The sequence below is a fragment of the Sinocyclocheilus rhinocerous genome, unplaced genomic scaffold (genome assembly GCF_001515625.1).
Source record: "Sinocyclocheilus rhinocerous isolate Xijiao unplaced genomic scaffold, SAMN03320098_v1.1 scaffold1149, whole genome shotgun sequence".
NCBI lineage: Eukaryota > Metazoa > Chordata > Actinopteri > Cypriniformes > Cyprinidae > Sinocyclocheilus > Sinocyclocheilus rhinocerous.
In genome coordinates, this window is record NW_015664180.1 from 317,116 (window position 1) to 324,890 (window position 7,775).

General features: G+C 40.7%; 1 pseudogene; it reads left to right on the forward strand.

Moving 5' to 3' along the window:
• The first annotated feature begins 1,523 nt into the window (after positions 1-1,523).
• Positions 1,524-6,824, forward strand: LOC107729699 (elongation factor 2-like; annotated as a pseudogene).
• Positions 6,825-7,775: the final 951 nt, after the last annotated feature.

Here is a 7,775-nt window from a genome sequence, read left to right on the forward strand (position 1 = left end):
GATTGTTTAGCTGACGAACCCATAGCACACGTACGTCTGCAAGATGTCTGTTAAAGATCTCTTGATCTGGAAAGCATCTGCTGTGTACAAACATCTGACAGACGTCTGTAAGATGTCAGTTTTACATACATTCTAAATCAAAAACACCTTCAAGACATCTAATAACGTCTATTTAATAGGAAATGTCCTATAGACATATTGCAGATGACCAAACACTCTAAAAAATATGTCTTGCTGATGTAAATGCAGACGTCAAATAGACGTCCCCGAGATGTACGTGTGCTATAAGGGAAATGTCTATCTGAAAACTTAAGTAGACAAAAACTCCATAAAACACTTTTAAAAGTGAGTTGTGAAAATTACATGATTTAAGACTTTTATACAGTGCTTGCTATTGTGAAGGCTGTGTCTGTTCCACACAGCCTCGTTTTTATTCGCGTTAAATTCAATATGGCGTCTAACCTGCAAAGGAGATTTTGATTACTTAATTCCAACCAAAACACATAGCCTACAGTATCTCCACATCAATATACTAATCACGTAGCTTACATGATCTGTCAAATATATGATTTACATCCCCATCACCTTTAGCATCACTTTTTACCCACAGTTCCATACTGTCCAATCAAAACCGCATGAGAACCATAAAAAAATAAGTGATTGATAGTGTGTAAATCAGAGTTTGCAAGACTTTGGAGACATTATAACAGAGGCTTTGTGAATTTAGTGAGGAAGCGCCACCTGCTGGTCGAATGCCTGCTTTATATGAAGGAAACCGTTTAAAAGGTTTAAATTATCCATTTCTCAATTTCATGTGCCTGTAATTTACTGTAATTCAATTATATTTTATCGCGTTGTATAGGCTACCCTGTTCTCTACGTTTTCTGTCATCCTGGAACAATGATACTACACCTTTAAATGTGAGCCATGGCCCGACGTCCAGTGTTGCCAATTTAGCAATTTTGTTGCTAAATTTAGCAACTTTTCAGACTACCCTAGCAACTTTTTCTTCCAAAAGCACCTAGCAACAAATTTAGCAATTTTAAAAATTGATTTTGTGTAATTTAAAATGTATGTAAAAAACCATTACGGAAAATTCTGTCATATTAACATAGTAGATTGTGCCTTATTTTTACAGACTTTTCTTAGAGTGTAGCATACTAAATGAAGTTCCTTAACGTAAATTAGGGAGGAGCGAGCCCATCTAATCTTTCAATCAACAGCCAGGGTATATATAAGCAGCTGCTTACCTCTCTACAGTCTCAGCTGTTCCAGCATCCCTCCACCTCCCCAAAACTCCACCTTCTTTATTTCCCCCCTCTCTCTCTCCACCTCTGTCAGTCTAATACCCACACTCCAGTCTAGTAGGTGGCGGTAATGCACCTTTGAGATGAGTTGCCAACCGCCATTAAACCTGAAAGAAGAAGAAGAACTTTCTCTGAAAATTAGTTGGCAACACTGCCGACGTCATCACGTACAATACGTACGGCGCGCGCTTGATATATATTCATGAAGGTTGCTTTTCTCTCTCTCTCTCGCTTCCCCGCCTGTGTCTCAACGTGACAGGCGGTGTAAAACTGAGTTCACCGTTAAACGAATCCAAAAACATCGGGCAAAATGGTAAGTCGATATATGATGACATTTACTTTATGCGTTAATTATCTTCTAAAGTTTGATATTTTGTCACTATTTAAATGCTTGGAGTGGTTGAATTAGATTTACTAGTGAGGATTCTGTACGAGACACTTCTGAAACACTGACCAGCATATGAATTAAATTCTGCCTAGTCTATAAGTATATAATAGGTACAGTTACTGTTTAAAATACGTTTTAGCTTAATTGATCATTTTTAGTACATAGTTAGTTTGCCCTGAAATGGTGAACAGATGTTATGTGGATCACTTTACTTTTTATCCATTGTGCTGCCTGGGTTTGTTACCCTGGTTTCATCAAAGTCGGCTGTATTGATTCTAACATGTCTGTTTCAGTGGTGTGTTAGCAAAACAGCTGGCTCTACAGACTTTATTTTTTTGTAATATTTACCTTTGTACGTTGTTCTGCAATTGTTTTATTTCGCAAATAAAGTTCTGCACAAGTTAATTAGACGATGTATTAAAATTTCTCTAGAATTTCATTTTACATGCCCCCTCATGGGTGCTGCCATTTTGAGATCACATGAGCTATTAGCGTTTATTGTCATTGAAATAAAACACACAATATTAATTTTACTAAAATAACAGCCACTGCTCAGAAATTCATTAGAATGGTGTTGTTCATATTACACTTGGAGGAAAAAAAATATAGGCTAAACATAGCTTTGCTCCTGCATAATTTGTGCTTCATGCCTCTAGATCAATTGGTAGTCGTTATATAGTCCAAAACCATAGGTATTGTTGGGACTGAGTGCACATTTAGGTACATTATATTCTTTCTTATAACCAGAAGTATTAATTATTTTAAATTTCCTTTCTTTTCACCTCCCTAGGTGAACTTCACAGTAGATCAGATCCGTGTCATCATGGACAAGAAGTCCAATATCCATAACATGTCTGTGATAGCGCACGTTGATCACGGCAAGTCCACTTTGACAGACTCTGGTGTCAAAAGCAGGTATCATTGCCTCAGCCCGTGCCGGAGAAACCTGTTTTACAGATACGAGGAAGGATGAGCAGGAGCGTTGCATCACCATTAAGTCCACGTGAGTGTTAAACATTCCCATTCCTCATCACAACACCTAAATCTGTAAAGCCTGGCGAACAAACATTGAGAATTAGGTGCACGTGCACAAACACACTGAGAGATTAACTTCACTGTTTGCACCCACAGTGCCATCTCCATGTTCTATGTGCTCACTGATAATGATTTGGCCTTCATTAAGCAGTGCAAAGATGGCTCAGGCTTCCTCATCAACCTAATTGACTCATCTGGGCATGTTGACTTCTCTTCAGAGGTTACGGCTGCGCTTTGTGTCACAGATGGAGCATTAGTTGTCGTGGATTGTGTGTCTGGTGTGTGCATCAATTGTCATTGTGATGCTAAAATGGTGGTGTTTTGGTAAAAGTAGGTACACCGTTAAAAATGTGTTTTTGCAGTGATGCTTTAGAAGAATAATTTTAGGCTCCCTAAAGAACCTTTCAGTGAACAGCTCTTAGAACAATTTTTTTTAAAAGAGCCTTTTATCATAAGAACTTTTTTGTGCAATGGAAAGGTTCCATGAATGTTAAACGTTCTTCATGGAATCCTAGATTCCATTAAAGAAACTTTATTTTGAAGTGTAGGGTGCCAAATGTGAGAGAACCAGATATGACTCGCAGTCTGAAATGTTGCATGATCTGTGGCTTATTTATTCAAATTATAAAAATTGCTGTCTTGCAGGTGTGTGTCCAGGCAGAGACTGTGCTCAGACAGGCCATTGGTGAGAGAATAAAGCCAGTATTGATAATGAACAAGATGGACCGTACATTGCTGGAGCTGCAGCTGGCCCTAAAGAGCTGTACCAGACCTTCCAGCGCATCGAGAACGTCAACGTGATCATCTCCACCTATGGCAAGGATGAGAATGGACCTATGGGCAACATTATGGTGAGTGCCTCATGGCTTGCTCATGGGACCTTTAAATTTTTCAAAGAACTTAACCTTCTATGCTGTTTCTGGGTTGAATTTTAAATTGATTGTCCTAAAATGATTTTAAAGTACACCAAGTGTCTACTTAACATCCTGCTCTTGGATCGATCCAGTCATTGGTACTGTTGGCTTTGGATCTGAACTGCATGGATGGGCTTTCACTTTGAAGCAGTTTGCGGAGATGTATGTGATTTAAGTTTGCTGCCAAAGGTGAAGCCCTGCTGGGACCAGCTGAGTGGTGCAAGAAGGTGGAGGACATGAAGAAGCTTTGGGGAGACCGGTGAGATGGGGAAAACCCAACAGAACAACACAACTGAATATAATGATTCTTTATGTAATGTGACCATTTCTTGCAGGTACTTTGACCCTTCCTCTGGCAAGTTTAGCAAGTCTGCCACTTCACCAGATGGCAAAAGACCAGGACTTTTGCCCAACTGATCCTGGACCCTATCTTCAAAGTGAGTAATCTTGCACTATGAGTGGTAACATAGTTGTTATCCAAGCCATTAATGATGATTTAAAAATTCTTCACTTTGACCTGATTGTCTTGATGAAAAAATTCAGTCTGATATGGCTGTTGTGAACAACTTGGGTTCGTTTGCTTTGTGCATATGGATATTTTATGGAGCTGTAACTTTTCCCATTGTATAGATATTTGATGCCATGAACTTGGAGGAAACCGCTAAGCTGATTGAAAAGCTGAACATCAAATTAGATTCTGAGGAGAAGGAGGGCAAGCCCCTGCTGAAGGCTGTGATGCGTCGCTGGCTGCCAGCAGGAGAAGCTCCGCTTCAGATGATCACCATCCACCTGCCCTCACCGGTTACTGCTCAGAAGTACCGCTGTGAGCTGCTTTATGAAGGACCTGGAGATGATGAGGCTGCCATGGGTATGTTATAGCTCTCAGAATATAAAAAATTGAAGCTAGGATTTTTTTTTTTTGTCTAGATTATTCAAAGTTGATCAAAGTTAAGTTGTCACCATTTTCTCAGGTATCAAGAACTGTGACCCCAAAGGGCCTCTCAAGATGTACATTTCTAAGATGGTGCCGACCTCCGACAAAGGTCGTTTCTATGCCTTTGGCCGTGTCTTCTCTGGCTGTGTCCACTGGCCTGAAGGTGTGCATTATAGGACCAAATTTCACCCCTGGAAAAAAGGAGGATCTTTTACCTCAAACCCATGCAAAGGTTGGTTTTTAAACCAAACAACTGCTTTGTCAAAAAACAGAACTATTGGATAAAAACAGAAATGGCTTACCCCCTTTTTATTTTTTATTTTAAATATCTTCCAGGACCATTCTGATGATGGGCCGCTAAGTAGAACTCATTGAGGATGTGCCCTGCAGTAACATTGTGGGTCTGGTAGCTGTGGATAAGTTTTTGGTAAAGACCGGAACCATCACAACTTACGAGCAGGCCCACAATATGCGTGTGATGAAGTTCAGTGTAAGTCCTGTGGTGAGACTGGCAGTAGAGGTCAAGAACCCTGCTGATCTACCTAAATTGGTGGAAGGGTTGAAGCGTCTGGCTAAGTCAGATCCCATGGTGCAGTGCATCATTGAGGAGTCTGGTGAGCATATCATCGCCGGAGCTGGTGAGCTTCATTTGGAGATATGCCTTAAGGACCTTGAAGAGGACCATGCCTGCATTCCCCTTAAGGTACCATTGACTTATCAATTTCTTTTAACACAATTGGAGCATTACAATATTCAGTCTTTATTAAGCTGCTTTGCTGTGCCTTTCCAAGTCCCCTAACAAGCACAATCGTCTCTTCATGAAGGCCCGTCCTCTGGCTGAGGGTCTTACTGAAGACATTGATAAGGGTGAGGTCACTGCCAGACAGGAGATGAAGGCCTGTGCCCGTTACCTTGTTGAAAAGTATGAATGGGAAGTCACAGAAGCTCGTAAGATCTGGTGCTTTGGCCCTGATGGAACTGGGCCCAACATTTTTGGTGGATGTGACCAAGGGAGTCCAATACTTGAATGAGATCAAGGACAGTGTGGTGGCTGGATTTCAGTGGGCCACTAAAGAGGTATAAAAGAAGCAAGTTATGTTACACATCTTAACCAAGAGTGTCCTCTCCTGTTCCTCTAAGGCCTAGGCCACCTTCTTGAAGAGATTTGTTCCTGTACACCTTTCTGGAACTTTCGAGTTTAAAATCTTGATTAGCTGGTGTGTTTTATTGGGGTCAGAGCTGACCTCTGCAAGAAGGTGGCCCTACAGGAGCAAGACTGGGCACCCTTGGTTTAGTTGTTTTTGAGTCTTGGCGCTCTTTCTGAAGGCATTTCGTTCTTTTTAGGGAGTCTTGTGCGAGGAGAACATGCGTGGTATTCGTTTTGACATTCATGATGTGACCCTGCACACTGATGCCATCCACCGTGGTGGTGGCCAGATCATTCCCACAGCACGCAGGGTGCTTTACTCCTGTCAGCTCACAGCTGAGCCCAGGCTTCTTGAGCCTGTGTACCTGGTTGAGATTCAGGTATGCAAGCAGTCAACTGTGAAAGTCGAGTTGGTGCTCTTTCGGTATTTACTACTCTACTCTAACTTTGTCATCCATCTACAGTGCCCAGAGTCGGTTGTTGGTGGCATCTATGATGTACTGAACAAGAAGCGTTGGCTTGTATTTGAGGAATCCCAGGTTATGGGAACACCAATGTTTGTGGTCAAAGCCTACTTGCCTGTCAATGAATCATTTGGTGAGTGAATCAAAATACCTTTTGTTGTCTTCTCACTTTAGTGTGTTTTAAGTTACATGGCCTGAACTGTTATCTTTACGCAGGTTTCATAGCTGACCTTCGCTCCAACACATCTGGCCAGGCTTTCCCACAGTGTATGTTTGACCATTGGCAGATCCTGCCTGGAGACCCCATGGAAGTCAATTCCAAGCCTGCTCAGATTGTGGCTGACACACAAAAGCGCAAGGGACTCAAAGAAGGCATTCCAGCTTTAGACAACTACTTGGACAAATTGTAGATTTACTTGAGCTATATTTCTTTCTCCCTCATAAAGAGAGACCAGAACACTATAGGAGATGTGACCATGGTTTTAAGATGGCCTTGTTGTCTGCCTTATGCAGGTATCTGTATAACAGACCAACAGGCTTTTCTCACTTCCTAGTGGGATTTGAAATTTAATGTTTTGTGCTAAAAGTCAAATATAATGAATTGCAGAATTTATGTACTGTGTACGTAGACTGCATACTAATACACATGGATATTCTGTGCTTGCTGTAATATCATTAAAAGATCAATCTACCTCAAAATTCAGCCTCATTTGACTTGAAATGAGTCGAGGGAAAAAAAGCATTAAAACAAGTTAAGCAAACGCCACTCACAAAAGTCAAGTTGTTAGTATTACCTACCATGTATACTTCATAAATTGATCCATTATGACAAGCTTGGGATGCAGACTTTAATAGAACATACAGAAACAAGACAAGTACATATTTACAGTGCTTACAAGGTAAGCATTGGTACATTCATGAAGCTGTTTCCTGTTCATCTTCCTTATATCAACATCTCAATAAATGAATATTCAGAATCGTAACAGAAATGTATTCAGTATTTCACATACTTTAGAGCTTTTATACATCGTGGCATTGTGAATGTAAGTGCTCTTGTGGTTTACAAGAAGGACAACTATGGTAAAACGCCTTATAAACATCTACTATTCACATTGCCGTCAATGAAATAGTTTCACCTCTAGCAAGGGGTGCAGGCCACTCAAAACGGGTACATAAGTCCATTTTACAATGAATTGACATCTTAATTGAGATGTAGTGTACTTTCCCCAAACTTGCTGTTGCACCTGGGTAAGCGGTTAAACGGATAGTTCACCCAAAAATGAAAATTCTGTCATTAATTACTCACCCTCATGTCGTTTCAAACCCGTAAGACCTTCGTTCATCTTCGGAACACAAATTAAGATATTTTTGATGGAATCTGAGAGCTGTCTGACCCTGCATAGACAGCAACACAATTTAAATGTTCCCAAGTCCAGAGACGTAGCAAGGAGATCTGTAAAATAATACATGTGACATCAGTGGTTCATTCGCAATTATTCAAAGCTACGAGAATACTTTTTGTGCGCAAAAAAAAAAAAAAAAGACTTTATTCAACAATTCGTCTCCCTCCGCGTCACCCTGTAGCG